The 18,090-nt window shown below is 41.7% G+C and overlaps 1 protein-coding gene across 1 annotated transcript in view; it reads right to left on the bottom strand.

Moving 5' to 3' along the window:
• suclg2 (succinate-CoA ligase GDP-forming subunit beta) overlaps positions 1-18,090 on the bottom strand; it is a 111,452-nt gene that overhangs the window by 12,463 nt on the left and 80,899 nt on the right. The window lies entirely within an intron of this gene.

The following is an 18,090-nucleotide window of genomic DNA, read 5'->3' as shown; positions in this document are numbered from 1 at the left end:
TTTTTCTTTCAGGATTCTACACTTTTGTGTTTCAAACATGCTATCAAGTAGTGCTTCACAATCTCACTGTCTGCACGATATTCACTTCAGCAGCAGTTTCTTTGCAATAGATATCTTCAACCTTCTTACTCAACTGCGATCACTAAGTAGCAAAGAGTGTGTGTGTGTGCGTGTGCAAGTGTGTGTGTGTGTGATTACACTAACAATCTAGCACTTGGTAATTACCCTGGCTAGCTCAGTGGAAAAGTAGACTGAGAGCACACAGGATTAATCCTCCATGTTTGTTTATAATCACTGCTAATCTGTCAGCGCCGATTTGGATGAGCAGCTTGTGTGTGTGTGTGCGTGTTGTGAATGTCTATGTTTTCAGTGTGTGGTAATGATGTTTATAGGGAGAGGAGATCAAAGACTTGGATAGCTATCAGTGCGACGGCCACAGCACTGTCCTCTTGGTGCTATCCAAATGAGCATCTCCTTATAAACAGCAGAGAATGACACACGACCATGAGAGCTCCAAAACAAGCACAGAGGTAGGCAGCGGCATTAAGACTCTGAGCAAGCTGTTAGGTCAACAGAGAGAACTGTCTCATGCTGATTGGGAGTATCATGCAGGGATGTGAACGGGACTGCAAAAAAACAAGGGGAAAAGGCAACTACACTTAAGACGGTGACGGCAAATAAACACGACTCGGTTGTTCAAAGGCAAAACAAAAAGGACAAAACGATGATTCACATCCTTCAGATTACTCATTTAATTATACACGATGAGGTGTTCTAAAGAATAGATTTAAATAATGCTCAAGAGGTTTCTCAATACTCTAATTTCCCCTCCTCGACTCCTATCCTCGAGACTTAGTCCCACCCACAGGAGATGCGAGCGGAGGACTGAGGAGGGGAAGCAGCAGGCGGTTAGAGAAATGAGAACTCCTCTCTTCTGAGCGGTCATTTTAAAGAGACGTCCATTAATGATGACAGGAGGCACAGCAGCCCTCTGTCTGATGGACAGATGTGTTCATGACCACTTATATATGTAGGCCTACTTTAATTCATTGACAGTGCGGTATAATGAGACAATAACAGGCTACAGATGCGGACATACACACACACATATATATTTATATACATATATACCATTTCCGAATCAAACAAGAGAGCACTCTCATAATAACGTAACACAATCAGAGACTGGATATATCCCCCCCCCCCCTCTCTCTGGTCGCTGAAATGGGGAATTGAAATTACGGGCCAAAAGTTGTATTTACAAAAGTAAGCATAGGACACCAAAACAACACACACACACATCCCCCCACACACACATCTTGATAATCTTTCCGTATCCTTGCTTCAACATCACTCGACCTGCAGCCTGAGGCGAGGATTCGGGGGGAAGAGACACATTAAACACCTTATCATGGCACTGATATGCTCGCTAAGGCCTAAACACGGATCAACACAAAAACACGGAGTCTATCCTCGGAGGCAGGGAGAGTGTTTATACAACATTTGGCTGGTAGGGGGTCACACACACACATACCATGTATACATCACTTCAGGGGACATTACATTGACTTACATGCATTTCCTGGAGACTTATCCTAACCTTAAGCATCACATGCCTATGCCTAACCCTAACCCTTAACCTTACCAAGTCTTCACCCTAAAATGAATGATTCCCCTTATGGGGACCTCCAATTTGTCCCCATAAGGGAGGCGAGTCCCCACACGTGACTGTGTAAACAAATTTAGATCCCCACAAGTGCGGGCGACTGTGGCTGCGAGGGAGTGCGGTCGTCTTTCAACCAGAAGGTTGTGGGTTCGATCCCAGCCCGTGCAGCCAACATGTCGATGTATCCTTGGGCAAGATACTTAACCCTGAGTTGCTCCCGATGGCGTGGCCAACGGTGTGTGAATGTGGGTGAACGTTAGGTCCTAGAGCAAGTGGTACTGCTCTGTATGAATGGGTGTGAATGGGTGAATGAATTATGTGAAGCACTAAATGGTTTTAGAAAAATATCGACTCTTTGTTTGTAGATATCTACTAAACTAAAGCATACAAATACAGAGAGTAATGTGGGCCTATTATACTGAGTGATATATATTTTACACACTCTCTGCTTTCTGCACGGACCTCACAGCTGTTCTCACTGTAAACATCGCATCGCGATGAAAGCAGTTACTAAAATAATATCCAGGGGATGCATGCAGCAGAGTTGTCATTGGCTGAGATAAGTCCGGCCGTGCGTAACGCCTCCACCGTTCCCGGAAATGCATCCGCGGAGGAGCCGTGGAGGACCCATCAGTGTCTCCTCGGTTAGAGCTCCTCCAGAGAGCCTCCTCGATGCTCGAAGTGCATTTAGAGAAATTAGATTACCTTCAACATGGCACACTGAAATCCATTTCCGGGTCACTACCGGAGGACCGAGGAGTCGAGGAGGGGAAATTAGAGTATTGAGAAACCTCTATTGTGTGCATGCAAAGAATGGCAGTCATTGTTTTCTATAGCAGGACACATCATTGTATTTTCATCATTAGATTACGACCACTTGGGAGAGACAAAGGGAGTCATTTAAAAATAATTATAATACATTTTCTGCTTGTGTTGCAGCAATCATGGGTATTTCTATAAGACTCATAACTAAACCCCTTGAAAACAATAAGGTTTGAAGAGTCTAATTGTTGTATTGTTTCTTGATAATATCAGAGTTATTTTTTGGGAGTGCTTAACTGTGTCTATTATATTTAAACCCTGGGACCTTCAAGGTATTTAGCTTTATTGAACAGGGGAAATAACTGATTATTTGCCTAGATAAATAGATATATCGTTAGGTCTTTGAAATATTTCCAATGTCTTGTTTTGCAAGTCTCTAACCAAAATATATTCACTTTATTATGATAAAAACCTTAAAATCTTCATTATTTAAAAGGCTACAAACTGATTTAGGACATTTTGCAGGTATTTTAACTATTATTTGATTAACAAAATAGTTAATAAACCAATCAATTAGATAACAAATCAGAGTAGCTTTAGGTGCTGTTTACACGGGAACAAAACAGGGTTGTATCTGCTACTTTTCTCTTTCGTATAGCCCGTTCGTCCACACGACGCCGTAACGGAACCGCGGAAACGGACCACTAAAACGATAACGGGTCCCAAGGTGGATAGACCTGCGGACGGAACGCTCTGGGGGGCCAAATGGCTCCGTGTGTACGTCTTATACGATCATTTTCGTGATAATGATGAAGCCATAGCCCCGCCTCTCCCCACCAAGTTTTTTGAAGCCGCCATTGTATTTGCTTGCATTAGCATTATTAGCATTAGCCCCGCACACCAACGGAGAGAGAATAACTTATGGCAACACAAAAGAAAACATGGGAGCGGTGGAGATGAGGAGGTGTCGGCATTCTGGCTACTCGGAAGCCAGTCCCCAACTCCGGGGACTTCTGGCCGGGGACTTCGGGTGGCAGTATACGCCGTGAAATTGTTTGCGGCCTGCCAGTAAACCCAAAGCAGAAGAAGAAGAAGTGACGTCAGCGGCTCATTTGCGTAATTTTCCCTCAGGGAAAAGTACTCCGGTGGGAACGCGATTGGTACTTTGTGCCCTGGGGTTATAAGTGCACTAAGTGCCGGCACTAAGTACGGCAAAGTACTTGGTGTGAAAGCGGCTCATGGCAAACATGCTCGGGGGTCTTCTTTGCTGCTTTTGGTGTATTTTGTGGCGGAAGTACAGCGCCACTTACAGGCCCGGCATATGTACTACAGCGTCTCCAGCGGGTGAACCGTGTGAACGGAAGACCTTTTTGATATCAAATTCGGTTCGTTTGCGTTTAGTTTGCGTTCCCGTGTAAATGGGGCCTTAGTTTTTTGTGTGAATTATTAAAGTTACAGGCCCAATCGGAATAACCCTTGTGACATTAGCATTGTTAATTTCTTACCACACAGAAAGCTTCAATGATGATATTACACAACAGTTTTCTCAGGATGTGCAGCACTCTGCTTGACAAGAAAACTCCTCTTCCATCACGCGTAAAGGACAAGTCAAGCCTCAAGGTATGCATGTTTTCATTTATGTCTTATGGACTGATACCACGCTACTGATGGCAATCTGCTTCCCTTCACACATTCAGTGCATGTGTTGAATGGCAAACCCAGCAGGCATGCATGTGTGGGATCGTAGCTCTGAAGTGTGCACATCCAGATGTACTTACACACGCACACACTAACTTCAAATGAAAGTTGAATACATAAAATAACGATAATCACTTTTTAAAGAAAGTTACAATATTGGTGATCTAGTCGACTCAATGGCAAGCAGGTGAAGAGTAAACAGTGAGGAGACTGTAGGAGGCAGAGGGAAAATAAATGATATTGGCTCGTTGCTTCTCAAACCTCAGTCGGGTATCAAACAGCTCTTCTGACAGCCTGTTAGGTGTGTGATCTGAAGTTCACAGCGTGTTTGTGTGGTGTGTGTGTGTGTGTGTGTGTGTGTGTGTGTGTGTGTGTGTGTGTATATTCTCTTCTGCCTTAGGGCACATGTGTGAGTGTGTGTTGCTCCACTGCCCTGGCTCACAGCATGAGGACAATGTGGACATCGCCACTGCCACTATGAATATGTACTATGTAACAGAGATGAGTATCTGAATCGGAATTAGAGAAAATAACCCTAGGCTGTGAGCGTGTGTATGTACTGTGTGTCTCTCAGCCTGACCACCATTTATTGATCTGCGATAGACTTTGATTGCTATAAACAGCCGTAAATATGTTAAAATAAAGACATGAAAAAAAATACTTATACAGCAAACATGATTTTTTGTGATTTATCATTCTCTGTCACAAGGTTTGACTCAGAGTCTTATAAACACCCACATACAGCACATGCACACACCCACACACTGCACTACCTGGTGCCCACTGGGGGGCAGCAGAGATTTAGATGCCTTTCTGCAGCCTCACAAAAGAAGACTATGCTGGCCCTATTTGCAGCCCATTTGTCAACTCTGTCTCTATTGGGAAAGCACCATTTTTCTTCCGTTCATGCATCTCCTATTGACACCCATGTATATTAATGATACATAAGACATGATTTATGTCGCTTGGCAAAGAAGTAAATGCTGTTTATAGAAATATGGATGTGGTGAGGACTGAGGTGCACCTTGCTCGAAGTTTGTTGGGTTTTGTGTCTGTGGTTAAGGTTTACAAGGAAAAGCACAGCATAAGGAACAATATGTTCCCTGCACAAACTGACAAACGAAAATAAGCAGACATGATGTAAAGTGAACATTACAGATTGAGAGCTACAACAGCGCGGCGCATGTAACTGCCTTAATGTAATTTAAAGTGAGATAACGTGGATAAATACTAAGAGCCCAGAGAGAACCCTGGAGGTAAAAGAGGAGAAAAGGCAATGTCTACATCTTGTTCATCTGTCCAATCTTGTTCCCTTCTAGGACAGATCATTCAGTTCTAAAATGCAATATGTACTGTACTTTGTAGAAGCAACCCTCCTTGTGGCACACTGCACATTGCAAATGATTTATACAATAGAGTATACTGCTTATTTTTTAGCAAGGAACTGGTCCTTATGGGGTTAACATGCCACAAAAGAATTGGGGCCAAAATGAGGGTCAATCTCTTTGGTTTGATTCCCTCTCCAATCAAATGTGTAACACTGCTCTGCTCCACGCAGGAGTGGCTCTGAACTCCAGCCTTAAGGTATTGCACACTCCAATCTGACTAAAATCTGCAAATCACACTCGCATTTTCCCTCCTGTCACTGAACCGAGTACTGCCTCTTTCCTTAAAGGCATTCATTTCAGGTGAGCTAACCTGGCAGCAGGGTGCATTTCTTTCATCAGAGCTCAGCATAAGGCACCAGGTATAATGTGCCAGCTCGCTCATTTTAGAGGATCTTTGTGTGTTCTTTCAGGCAGTCTTACGGCATGAGCCGGTGCCTTTTACCTAGTTGCCGGTGAAATGATTCAAATTTGACAAAATAGGATCATTGCTGCAGGCATTGCGATACCCTGCCAAGGCTTTTTTCTTTGCTTCAAAGTCAAAAAAGGGCCTTCACAGGGGAAACAGGCTTTTCTTCCTGCTATTATACGCCCCACTAAGTGCATTCAGGACAAGTAAGAAATGTAACCCAGGCAATTTGACATGCTCACGTGGCCCTGTATTGTATTCCTTGGTCTTGGATACATGTTTCACAAAATGTGTGTGTGGTTGTTATTGTGAACAAAGGTATGCAGAAAACTATCAAATGGTCATCTGTAAGGAAATTAATATGTAGATTGGTAGCAACATCACATGTTCAGAAAGTCTTCTTCCATGGACTGATAAATGGCAAACCAACATGATGTACTTTTCTCCTCCAAGTTTTAACCCAAGGGGGAATAAAAAGCATTGTTTTCCTCTCATTCTGCACGGCTCCTTGTCACGAGTTGCGCGTGCGTTGCTGAATTATCACACAAATACACATTTTCATGCCCATACCCCTGTTAAGCGCCGCTAATCTCTCTGCAGGAAAGAAAAAAAAGGGAAAGCATCTTGTTGTCTTTGTTACCAGCAAGCAGATAGGAGTAGAAAAAGGCAGGGCTGGAGATGGGTGTGTGTCTCTCTGTGGCCTATTAAGGGCAATTGTTCCGTCTTATCTGCTGGAGACAGGCTGCACTGTCACCGCCTGCTCTGGCAGGCCTTGTTTATTTGTTTTTCGATCTGCTGGGAGCTCGGCCCTACGGCCACCGGTTGAAATGCAAGGCTTCCAAATCAAGGCAGGCTTGCTGGCTCTAAGCACATCTTAGAATAACGGGAAGGCTGTTGTTGAGCAACGATTATTGTGTTTCTGTCCTAGTTTGAAGTGAGACGGGAGTAAATTGCCTTTCATGGTCAGTGTGTATTTAGAATGTATTCGCAAATCTTTTGTTTGGACTTGATGTCACAGCGTCTGCCTGACATGTAGCATCCTAAAAACAAGGTACTAGGCTTAGCTACCAACCATTTAATATAGATTAAGCCAAAGGAACATGAGAGCTGGATACCGAGCACTCAACACACATTTCCCCCCACACAAAACAAGAAATTGTGATTGTATTGAATTATCACCGCACATTTTTGATACAAGCATTTTTGATACGTGTTAGGATATAGATGACGAAAGTCAACAATGAAGCCTCGTCTAAGCAAAAAAAGCCATACTTTACCGTGTTACCACGGATAAAGGTAAGCGCTGTCACAACACAGCATTCAGAAACAGCCAACAGATTCTGAGAATAATCAAATTACTTGATATTCATCACACTGCTATTATTGTGCATCATGCCACAGCAGAAAGATAAGGTTGCGTGGATGAAAGCAAAAGCAAGATTTCATGTGTTCTTTGTCATATGTGTAAGGAGCATTAAATGTGTAAGGCAAACCATAAAAAAAAAAATGCTACGTATACTATTTTGAGCATCAATTCTGTCAAACTGGGGATGTATTCTGCCTGTGCATATCTATTCTTAGAGAGGATACAGAACAAGAAAGAGAGAATGACATAAACGCACACTGAGGGAAAGGAGGGTCTTGAAGTCAGAGTGAGGCGATGTGAAACAGATGGAAGAAGAGAGATGGAGAAGAAAAGAGACGGTGAGAGGTGATGGGAAGTGGTGCGGTCCCTGGCTTCTATTGAAGGCTAGGATTGGCCCTGGCTAGGAGGGATAAGAGGGAAATAATTATCTGGCCTGCTGAAGCATGACAGCCCCTTCTAGGGACTGCAGCGAGACAGACTGAGCATTATGTCAAAGATTGGCTATGTCACCGGCGGAGACACGTCCTGACAGACAGCGGCATCTGAAGTTTCACTTGTCATTAAAAAAAACAAACGCAACCTGCTGCTAGATACCTGCCTGATTGATGCCAGGTGGAGACAAGGCTTCATCTGGGAGAGATACAGATGTAATAATCACTAAACTCAGTCTACCATCCATGTTACCTTATGTTGGTTCTTGTTTACATTGACTTTGCAGGCTTTTGGACTGATTTTCTCTAAAACCCAGTTTGAGTTGCTTTGGCAAGTTATCCCCATTACCTTTTTGGAAAAGTAACAACGTTGATTGTCCAAAGGGTTTTCTTTAGATAAGGACCAACGTCCTTAAGTTCTGAAATGGTACCATTTAACTATCTGAACCCAACTCTGCATCAATATGTCTTGCTCACATGTTTCCTGTCAAAAGTCTTCCAACGTCTGCTCTGGCCAAGAGAACTTCCTCCAAATCCATTTTTCTCTACAGGACAAAGGACAGAAACCAATCTAGGCAGGAATAGCATTGCTCTCAGCAAAATGAGGTTTGTGCTAAGGCATTGGCGGGTGAAGAAAAGAGGGAAACAAATGAGGAAAGGTGAGATGTGGCAGAGACCATGTGAACAGAAAATGGATCTTGGACATGGCCTTAACAGCCTTTAGGTGTGCCATCCCTTGAGAGTGAGCAGTGGGGTCATGGGCCGTGACAGCTGCCTTGGGCTGTGCGTAATCCACCATTCGGCTCCTGTCTTCTGACGCAGAGACGGCAGCATTTTAGCTAGGACTGAAGAATTCATTGAAATGTTGTGAAAAATGCAATATGGCGTACTGCAGTTTTCCAATCACACAAGACGCGATATTGGGTAAAAGCAAAATGAATATCAATGAATCACAATTTCAAATCAAATTTTTGGTGCTGCAGGGATGTCTAGACCCTACAAATTGTATTTATACGGACAGAAAATATATTTTATACAAACATTAGTGTGAGTATTTCAAAGTAATAGGCTGTCATGCCAACTAATTGTATCTCCACATTGCTGCCACTATGTTGTATGTTTAGGTTTAAGCATGATGGCTTATTTATAGTCATAAATTACTTTAGTGGTCAATCTGTGGATTTATCAAAATCATGCATATTTAATGAAACGTACAATGGAAGTTTTTGCCTTGTTTTTACATGCTAAAATGTAAATGTAATCTGTAATCTTCATCAGAAATCTTTGTTTGTGGTTGTTGGTTTCAAAATGCCATAATTGCCGTTTCCTGTCCATTGTCTTGAGTTGAGTGCTGTATGAGCGCTGTCATGATGTCAAGGCTTACAAGAAATGTTGTTGGTATTGTGTGGAGGTGGTGGCTGTCATGTGTGTTGGACCTCAGCCCAATGTCACTTTATTTTGCTGAAGTGCAGACACAGCTTATGTGATGATTTGGATTGGCATTTTGTAAATAAATTAGTTTTCACTTTCTCCATGTTGTTCGCTTGTTGCAAACATTTTCATTTTGTCCAGACCTGGAGTTAGCATAGGTTACTTTTATATGATTATTAGAAAGGACAAAGTGTGCTAGGCTGGTATTTTTGCCTGGGGGGAAAGGGTCATAAGGTTTAGGAGACATGGTGAATTGCCGTTTATTAGTACAGCCCAAGATCACATTTGATGCGCTCAAAAGATATTTAAAGCTATAGTTCTTAACATCTTCACTTATACAGTTAAGTCCAAGAAGGTTGGGAGAAAGAGACATTTCTCACAGTCCCAGTGAGGAGAATTCTCTGTTTGCAGCCAGATGTTTAATTTCTTTCAGACTTAACTATCTGTCTGCAAAGTAAAAACGACAAACCAACATATAACTCAAAAGAGTTTTAGAGACACTAATATAAGTGATTGGGGTGTAATGACTAATGAAATGGGATCAACTGTGTTCCAGCCTGGGCCAGTTGGTGTTGACAGTCGTGAGATAAAATAAAACAGCATGTGGTGTTTAATGATTCTAATCGTTTGCCTTCTGATGCACTGACTGCCAGGCATTCCTATCAAGATTATCTAAATATTTGAACAGCACAAATAATACTAATTCAACAAAAAACTGTCTAAAACGGGTTCGTAAAAAAAGAAAGAGTGCAGTCTGTCACGACTGGTTACTAGATTTCCTCTCATCTTCACCCAAACGTACTTTTGAATCCTCCTTTTATTGAAAGAAAGCAGTTTTGTAAGAAACATTGACGTTGATTTTATAGAGTCATGAAAACGTTTTTGTTCCCATTGGATTTAAGGGTTGCCTAGTGACACACATTGTAAACCATTATCCACTTGCAGTTTAACTGTGCCATACATTGTGTTGTTTTTAATATGTGCAGATGACAGTAAGGTGGAAACTAATTATTTTGTGTGAGGACATAACCTTAACACAGTTGCCAGTTTTATCTGTGGAGCGGAAACCAGCTCCAAGTTGTTATCAAGGTAAACAACACCTTTTACAGTGGCTTCCTGCAGTGTGGAAAATTCACACCGAGAGCACATCACAAGCTCTGATTGCGGTTGCTCACTGCATAAGTGGCTCCATCGGTATTCCTTTGGAAGAAATCCAAAAGTGAGCGGGAATCAACCGAGTACGATTTTGAGTGTTGAAGCAATCTGTGCTTTACTCGTGGACCATTATGTTCCTGAATGCATGTGAGCTTTATGGCTTTTAATGGAAGTCAATGTCTGCTGTATAGTTAATGAAAATGTGTCAAGCAAACATTTATTCTAGCTTAACACCACCACTTTACACTGCTCACACCAAGCACAATGCTTTAGTGTGGCTCTGTGCTGTTGTATTTGCTGTAAAGTGTCTCTACTGTAGGCTATTTGTATTATATGTACTTTGGCTCGACCAAAAATCGTTTATAAATGTGTTTGCTATATAAATAAAAGTTGATTTGATTTTGATTTGATGCTGTTGAACCTGTCATCAACATTTCAACAAATCAAATGCCACCACAATGTTCACATGTAGCTTTGTCCTTGTTCATGAAGATTAATAATCCAAACTGTCATGCTGTTCTTGTTCAACATTCTCAACATTTCCGAGAGTTTAAACATTGCTTCAAATGAGCGAGTCAAGTGACTAATCAGATATGACAAGGAGTTCCAAAATAGGGCAATAGCCATGAACACATTTCCCAAAACACACTTGTGCAGTCATCATGGAAATTATCAACATTCACACAAAAAAACCAGCTTTCATCTTGACACAGTTTGAATTTTAGACCAACCGTTTGTTGCCTCTGGGCGAACTGAGTATGTCTGTGAAGATGTGTTTGGTAATTTAGTCCATTCTGCCTCTACTTACAATTTCAATTCTAGCATTTTATCATAATACTTTGGTAAGAAAGAGTGGTGAAAGTCATACTGTATATTGCTGCAGTATTCCACTCACAATGTACATATTTCAACAACATGAGAACCATAGCTTGTTGTAATCGTCATTGAAAGTTTGTATGAGTACAGATGTAGAATACATGTCCCCCTTTGTCAACGAGGGCCGTGTTTAATATAACATTTCTTTAAAACAAGATATATTTGGGTGTGCAACAGAAATGTTGTGAAGCTTCATTTTGTGTATGTGTATTTATTTCACATGTATATGCAAGAATAACAATTTCGCGTCGTTTATATTCACTAACTGAATGATCTTACTCTATACTAATGTTACAACCATAACGGCCCGTCCACACAGCGGCTTTGGAAAAAGCTTGCCGGCGGGCGTGTCTGAAGCTCGACCAACAACCAATCACATGAATCTCCCGTCCCTGACACACAAGCAGCGGTTTGATTGGCTAGAGCTTGTACTGGCATATGATTTGATTGACTGACGCTTCCAACGAAAGCTTCAGAAGCTCCAAAAGTTGAACATTGCTCAACTTTTACAGCCTGAAACGCCAGGAATGCTCCGCTCTGCTTCCCACAATGCAGTTCGGCAAAAAGTGACGTCACCCCATTCAAAGAAGAAGCTTCCAACGCCGCTGTGTGGACGGGCCGTAAGACTTTTCAAAATGAGGGGTGTGTCATGCCGAATGGTGGCATGCCAACGTGATCACCTCCCTCCTCCACTAATATGTCCTTTTTTTTGGGTCTGTTTGTTATATTTTGCCTTGTAAGTAAACACATAAATGTGTAAGACCGAGCATGCTTTGAAAGTGCTACTTGCTTCTCTTGTGCACATTATTTTCCACCACCAACTAATCACTTTGAACCAACTGGGAGTTACACCAAGGATTCCCCAGTGCGGCTTGGGGGAGTACCGAGTAAATAAACACAGCAGTGCATTAACACATACAAACAAACAAACATGGGAGGCTGTTAAAACTGTAAAACAGTATTTACATACCATTTCATATAGAATCTTAATATCATGTCGATTCAAAGGTGTAAGATGGTTTGAGAAGATTGGGGTCCGAGACCCTTAAAATATACATTATTATGAAATGTATTACTGTGCTTTCAAATATAATGGTGCATAATAAATACAATTACATGAAAGTAGTTTTATTTCTTATGCACTTGGTACTTAAAATCACATTTAGTTTCATCAATAGATAATATTGTATTTACTAAAATAACTCTTGTCTAGTGTTCGACAAAAGTCAAGTGTATATATAGATTTATATGAATTACCTTCCCCTTATCCCCCATGACGGAGGAAAGTGCAACAGTGCACTAGCTTTTACTTCTTAAGGTTATTGCTGTAGGCGGATAATAATAGGAAAGGCATCCCGATAAATGTATCGGTTCTCAGGGGCTTTCTCTTGATAATGGTACAATATAATAGTACAAATAAATTACCAATTACTACAATGACTGATGAATTCTGAAAGCAGCCCTCACCTACCTCTCTGCTGTGGGATCTCATGCATGACGCAGAGCGAGGAGGAGAGACACCCACTTCTGCGGTGAGCGGGAGGTTTGTCAGATGTCAGTGAGGGATGTACAACTCGTCTCCTGCTGCTCACCTCAGGGTATCCGAGTGCCAACACACAACTTACTGTACACGTATCACCACACACACTCAGTGGGCACACACATACCACTTTGCTCTGAATTGGACTCAACAATTGGAGTCAGTGTTGGGAAGGGATATTATTCATCCCCAGAGGGTGTCGTGTCACTGCTGACAGGCGGACATAAATATTCCTCCACCTCCTCACCAAGGGTTAATGGCTGTCCATCAGGCAGCAATGAGACATACAAACTCGCCTTGGCCTGGTGTATACACACAGTGTTGGCACTTTCGTTGGAACAGGGAGATGGGAGAAAATAAAGGAGGACAACACGCCACATGAAGCAGGACCGAATAATCTCCAAAGCATATTTACATAGTCACAGATACATAGATTTATATACAAAATGCCACCCACACATTTGAAACATGCATACCAATTGTTTGAACCCACAGAGATTTGTTTTGCTACTGTTTTTGCTAAGTCAGACTGAGGCTTCACGTTAAAGTTGGTTTTGCGTCGTGCTGTGTACTCTGCTCAAACAAAGACTTATTTAATTTAACTGAGATAATGCAGCACCGTTGAGGAATGGCATATTTAATCACCTCTGAGGCTGGGTACAACAAACCAGCAGCTGAATATAAAAGAGCCAACATTTCCCGCTTTGTTCCTAATGCTGCACGGCCAATCAAAATTAATTTATTCTAATGTATGCACACAGAAGGTCAATTATCCAAATGATTCCAGTTCAGATTGCACCTGATCTTTGGAGCCAATGAGCCATCCAAAGGGCAGATGGGTGTGCTTTGCAAGGCAAATTGTCGCTGTAGCTTCTTTTTTTTTTGTCACCTCCTCATCATTTGCATGTCTAAATGTGCGCCATCTCACCTTTAGTGACGTGCATTCCGCTAATGGGTAAACAACTTAGCATTTAACTTGTGTAGGAGGAGAAGGGCCACTACACTATTTGCTCTTTGACAAGTTGACAAAGAGAACATTGTGTGTTTACAGAAGTTTACCAGTCGTACTTATTGACCTCGCTTACCTTCACTAACAATACAACAACAATATGGCTGTGTGGCAGATTTAGTTCCTCCTTGGTTGCCTTGTGTTTATTTGATGCACATTACAACATCCACACATCATTCACACCCTACACTGGCAACACATACACATTCCTGTTGATTAGTGCTCTCGACTTCATGTCAATTTTGAAACATGTCGCCCACTTTGATGTGCCCGCAAGAGTAGGTTGTCATAACAATGCGACCGTTTTCTAAGAATACACGTGAACACACAGCAGTACATCAGTCTCCAACAAGCTGCCAATTAGACAACAGGTGGATGAAAATGTTCTAGTGCAAATTCAGCCATGTATACATACAGTGGTATTGTCCTACGATTCAGTGGGTATGAGTAAAATTAACCCTAACTTATAGCCAACAAACAGAAAAACTAGGGGTATAATTTGAAGATGCTTTTGGTAACTAGATGGTCACAGATTGTAGCCTTGAGCAAGGCACTGAACTACCAACTGCTCCCGGGACACAAACCATGATACCCCCTTCATGCAAGCTGGTTTTTCTGCATGTGTGTATTTTCAGTCTTATGTCTGTAGCTTTTGTTTCTGCATGTGTGTATTTGAACGGTAACTATATATCAACAACATAGTGAAACCTAATTTCCCCCAAGGAATTAATTAAGTATGCTTTATTCTTATCTTCAGATGGCAATCTCAAACTTTGCCAGCTTCCTCTAACCCTCTCTTTATAATGCCCGTTTCTAAAAGCCCACTTATTTATTTTGTAATCGGCATTAATGATCAAATCACACGTAGTTAAAAAGCAATGGCACATTTTTTTACTCCAATCTTGCGTGATTAGTTATTTAGAAATTGATACAAAAAACATATTTGGCTCTCCACTCCAGGCTACTCTCCTTCCCCGTTGAGTTCACCACCTGGTTCTGCAAGGTCTAATTAAGCCAGTGATACATTACCAGAAACAACCAAACCTGGTCGGAACAGATGGGCTCAATCAAAGTGAATTGTTTTCAAAAACGGCAGACATGGATACATACACTGATTGGGCATGTAAGGGCACTTAAATGCTACTTTCCTGGGGCAGTGAGAGATGTTACATGAAAAGTTCCTCAAGTCTCATCAAATGGAGAAGTGGTTTGGTCTCATATGTAAATGTGAGTGACTTTTCATTGTCTTCCAGGCGACCAATGGCTCCAATGCTGACATTTGGCCTTGCAGACTTGTGATGGAGCTCTGGAGAACAGGGCAGCATATCAATTAGCCGTTAAGGGTTTGCTCAGGTATTAGAGGGATCAGAGCAACCAATAAAAGCCTCAGGGGGAAAAGGAAGAGGCAGAGTGGATTCCAGATCGATGTAAGTATCATCGAGAGGCTTGCTCCATGTCAGAAAGGGCATATAAGGCGGACAAATAATGAGACCTTTGAACTTAAGGTGCAAACTCAGGTTATTATTCTAATGAAATCCTCAGACCGTCAGTAATTTAATTCTTCCTCATTTAATGCTGTACGTTCCAGATGGTGACAATGGACTTCATATATAACCTGGGACGCCCAAGGTTAGTCACTATTAGAAAAATAAACCATCCTTTCATTTTTGAGTTGCATTGTCCAAGTTACATTTTTTATAACAATAATGTGGACAAATTCTTGAAATTCCAAAAAATACACAACCAGCAAATACACTGGTTCAAAAGTATGTACAAACCATGATCGAGAAATTCTTGCACTTTTTTCTGAATGTCGACTGAAATTATATTTTCACAGCAAAGAAGGTGTAGGAAATCATCTAAATTAACGCTCTGGCACTGCTAACAACAAAACAAGTACAGTCTTAGAAAAGCAACATTCAAATACAGTGGGGCAAAAAAGTATTTAGTCAGCCACCAATTGTGCAAGTTCTCCCACTTAAAAAGATGAGAGGCCTGTCATTTTCATCCTAGGTACACCTCAACTATGAGAGACAGAATGAGAAAGAAAAAAAATCCAGAAAATCACATTGTCTGATTTTTAAAGAATTTATTTGCAAATTATGGTGGAAAATAAGTATTTGGTCAATAACAAAAGTTCATCTCAATACTTTGTTATATACCCTTTGTTGGCAATGACAGAGGTCAAACGTTTTCTGTAAGTCTTCACACGTTTTTCACACACTGTTGCTGGTATTTTGGCCCATTCCTCCATGCAGATCTCCTCTAGAGCAGTGATGTTTTGGGGCTGTCGCTGGGCAACACGGACTTTCAACTCCCTCCAAAGATTTTCTATGGGGTTGAGATCTGGAGACTGGCTAGGCCACTCCAGGACCTTGAAATGCTTCTTACGAAGCCACTCCTTCGTTGCCCGGGCGGTGTGTTTGGGATCATTGTCATGCTGAAAGACCCAGCCACGTTTCATCTTCAATGCCCTTGCTGATGGAAGGAGGTTGTCACTCAAAATCTCACGATACATGGCCCCATTCATTCTTTCCTTTACACGGATCAGTCGTCCTGGTCCCTTTGCAGAACAACAGCCCCAAAGCATGATGTTTCCACCCCCATGTTTCACAGTAGGTGTTCTTTGGATGCAACTCAGCATTCTTTCTCCTCCAAACACGTCTAGTTGAGTTTTTACCAAAATGTTCTATTTGGGTTTCATCTGACCATATGACATTCTCCCAATCCTCTTCTGGATCATCTAAATGCTCTCTAGCAAACTTCAGACGGGCCTGGACATGTACTGGCTTAAGCAGGGGGACACGTCTGGCACTGCAGGATTTGAGTCCCTGGCGGCGTAGTGTGTTACTGATGGTAGCCTTTGTTACTTTGGTCCCAGCTCTCTGCAGGTCATTGACTAGGTCCCCCCGTGTGGTTCTGGGATTTTTGCTCACCGTTCTTGTGATCATTTTGACCCCACGGGGTGAGATCTTGCGTGGAGCCCCAGATCGAGGGAGATTATCAGTGGTCTTGTATGTCTTCCATTTTCTAATAATTGCTCCCACAGTTGATTTCTTCACACCAAGCTGCTTACCTATTGCAGATTCAGTCTTCCCAGCCTGGTGCAGGTCTACAATTTTGTTTCTGGTGTCCTTTGACAGCTCTTTGGTCTTGGCCATAGTGGAGTTTGGAGTGTGACTGTTTGAGGTTGTGGACAGGTGTCTTTTATACTGATAACGAGTTCAAACAGGTGCCATTAATACAGTTAACGAGTGGAGGACAGAGGAGGCTCTTAAAGAAGAAGTTACAGGTCTGTGAGAGCCAGAAATCTTGTTTGTTTGTAGGTGACCAAATACTTATTTTACCGAGGAATTTCTACAATGTGATTTCCTGGATTCTTTCCCCCCATTCTGTCTCTCATAGTTGAAGTGTACCTAGGATGACAATTACAGGCCTCTGATCTTTTTAAGTGGGAGAACTTGCACAATTGGTGGCTGACTAAATACTTTTTTGCCCCACTGTATATCTGCTAAATAAGTGATAAACAACACACTTAACAAACCCCAACCCATTCAATCGACACTGAATAACTAGAAGAGAAATGTGCACCTGATTGCTACCAAAAATAGTGTAGACATGTTCCATTCAGTTTGTATATGGATGAGCCGATGGAGCTATTTTACTGTGTTTCAGTGTCATGAAGTTCAGTTATATATTTTTCCAATAGCTCAAGAAACCTTTATTCCTGTGTTCTATTTTTGCGAAACCCGTTTACATCACTATTTGACTTTTCATATGAATAGTTAAATAATAGAACCATAACATATAGAGCACAATATATGAATACAAAAATGTTACATTTGTGGATTACTGTTCCAAAACTTAAACAGGACATATTATGCTTATTTTCAGGTTTATATTTGTATTCTGTGTTTCTACTGTGCTATGTTAATAAGGAACAAACTTAATACAGACAGACTTCTGCAATAAGTCCCTCTACTTCATCTGGTGCTATGATAATGTAAAACTACAAATCAAGATGGTAGTTTTAGCCGTTAATGTTCACGCTTTAATGTTCAAATAGTGCTTTATGTTTTCATACTGCCTGTGCTGCAACACCTATTAACCCTCTATCTGAAATGATAGCCCAGTCAGCTCTGATCGGATGGCTGGGTGGCCCTGTTGTGATTGGTCAATGGCTTAAGCCTCTTACACACCAAACTGACACCAAAGAACACCAAAGAACACCAAAGAACACGTCCCGACGGAATATCGAGACGCGTCGCTTCACGTCTCCTGCGTTTTGACCATGTGTCGCACTGGAACACACCGCAAATACTTCAGCCAACGGCCAAGTAGCACGTACGAACTGCGCATGCG

The sequence above is a fragment of the Gymnodraco acuticeps genome, unplaced genomic scaffold (genome assembly GCF_902827175.1).
Source record: "Gymnodraco acuticeps unplaced genomic scaffold, fGymAcu1.1, whole genome shotgun sequence".
Lineage (NCBI taxonomy): Eukaryota > Metazoa > Chordata > Actinopteri > Perciformes > Bathydraconidae > Gymnodraco > Gymnodraco acuticeps.
This window is presented reverse-complemented; position numbering and strand designations above follow the sequence as displayed.